We start from the raw sequence: 2,572 nt of genomic DNA, 5'->3' as shown, positions 1-2,572 counted from the left end.
GGTATATTACTTGCGAGCTCTAGATTAACGACCATTGAATCTGTGGGTTGAGAGAGCAAGTACGCCGAATCATGAAAGGCTCCAGGTCTATAAAAGGCAGCTTGCCATGTTTGTGATTGTGAACTAAGTCCTTTTTTTTGGATTAGAACTTCCACGATCACCGCACCAATTGATGACTGGTGGTGAATTCTTGACCGGTGTCCTTCCCTGTGGGGGGCGCCGTTGGGATCGGCGGGGGGAAGCTCCGATGCTAAAGTCAGTATATGGTAATAGAGTAAACTGAAAGCACAAGATAGAGTTAAGGAGAGCGTGAATGTGTACCTCAATAGCTTGGGATGCAAGCTATTTATAATCATGTAGTTGTAACCCTCGGTAACTAGAAAGTCTCCATTAATGCTTCATTAATAGTGGTTACTGATCTCATTCAAGGGTGACCGTTAGCTTATTAATGAGTTTATCAGTTGCCTTTATCGGGAATCGGCTCAGCCATTCTAGGGGCAGATCGAGATGAGATGGCGGGTCTCCCATAGGTTTGACTACGGATAGCGTGTGGAAGAATCTAGGTGATCCGCCACTTCGGTAACTTGCTTGATACGCCATATTTTTTCCGATTGCCTTCATATGCGGTCGTTTGGTTAATTTCCTTTTTAGTCCCGTAGATAATATCTGGATGTTATCAACCTTATTTTGTACAAAATGCATTTCACTTTCGGTGCTTACTCTAATCTCAAGTAGGATATTACTGAGCCACGTTAGTTCACATATGGCATGAGCCCTTTACCCTTTACTATCACCCTTTACCTGTTCCTTAGACTGTAACTAGGGGTGCACATAAAAATCGAGAAACCAAACCGAAAATAAGGTTAATCGAAATCAATGGATTAATGTACGGTTTTTAATTTTAAAAATAGTGGTTAATGGTTATGGTTACGGTTTTTCTTTTCTAAAAACTACAGTTAACCAAAACCAACCGAAATCAATTAAATATATAAAATGATAACATTAGGATATAATCATAAGGACCAAAAGGGGTAATTACCTTAAGATATGCCACGTAGCAAAGGAAGCCGTCTGGCGGATCATCCTAGATCAGCTCTAAGAGATCCGTTGGCGGATCTCTTAGGCGAATCTCTCCATTTACCTAGATAACGGCTGGCCGCCGTCTCGGCCATAAATGATTATTAAATGAATCATTAAATAGTCTCAAACCGCCAAATTAAGAGTAACTTGTAACCGCCATTAAATGAGCATTAATGGAGGCTTTCTAGTTACCTAGGGGTTACGAATTCCTCAACTATATATAGCCTACCTTTCCATGCTATCAAGGTACACTTACTTTTATATTCTCTAAGCTTCGTCAATATAGTTTATTCTCCCTATATTCTACTGACTTTGGCATCGGAGTATCCCCGGCCGATCCCAACGGCGCCTCACAGGGACGTGATCCGATCAGAAGTTTCTCTTGTGTTATCAATTGGTGCGGTGAGCGTGGAATCCTTGATCAAATAAAGGATTTTTTCGTTCACAATGAAACATCATGACCGATGAAGGACCAAATCCCTCCTCTGGGATTGAATCACCGATAATTACACCATCTAGTGCTGGACGCATAAGCACAACTGCTCCTATAATAAATATTGATGGAAATATGCCCACTGCCTCTTTCATCGATATGTGTGTTCAGGATATTGAGGCACGATATGGACTTGAGATAGGGAACCGCCTACGGGCATCCATGACTATCCCTCCGCGTTGGAGTACAATATCTACGACATCTGTCTCATCCTTACCTCCTTTAAACTTTGGTCTGGGACCGGGTGCCCATGGCTCTTCATTCCTTCAAGCTCATAATATTGATTCTATAATAACCACTACGGCACCAGGTGACGGACGACAGGTTAACAGGGAGTTATTTCTTGGCGAGGGAAGTCGAAGGAATGATACGGTCCCTCTTGGCGGATCGGGGGTTCCAAGGTTTAGTCTCGATGGACCAAATGTACCCAGGCATCCACGGACAAATTCGTCTCTTGGCGGATTCAAGGAGCCCATGCGTAAAAAGCATAAAAAGAATAAAAATAAGCGAGCAGGATCCCCACGCCGTGGCAGATCTCCTCCATCTACTGGTCATAGAAGAAGTAAAAGGCCAGAAATAACATCTCATATAGGTGGACCACCACCGCATCCATCTTCGGGAACTGTTGGACACACCTCGTCAGGAGGCCAGCAAGGAGGAAATTGTCCAACTCCACCAGGCAGAGGAGGTAGTGGAGGAGATGGGGGAGGAAGGGGAGGGAACGGACGTGGTAATGCAGGAAGACATTCGCCATCAGATCCATCGTCTGAGTCAAGTTCTTCTTCTTCTTCTTCTCCAAGTAGATCGCCACGAAGGGGTCGCCCCAGGGCGGATCCGAAGAATTTTGATGATAGGGTGAGGGCCCTAGTACTCCAAATGAACGAAGAAAATGCTAGGCATAATCCATTCGCCAATAGGGATTCGCCTTTTGCAGCCTGGATCGAGGCAGAGGAAACCGACAGAGCTTTCAAGATTCCCAACCTTGCGATATACACAGGC

The sequence above is a fragment of the Euphorbia lathyris genome, chromosome 8 (genome assembly GCF_963576675.1).
Source record: "Euphorbia lathyris chromosome 8, ddEupLath1.1, whole genome shotgun sequence".
Lineage (NCBI taxonomy): Eukaryota > Viridiplantae > Streptophyta > Magnoliopsida > Malpighiales > Euphorbiaceae > Euphorbia > Euphorbia lathyris.
Note: the sequence above shows the minus strand (reverse complement) of the source record.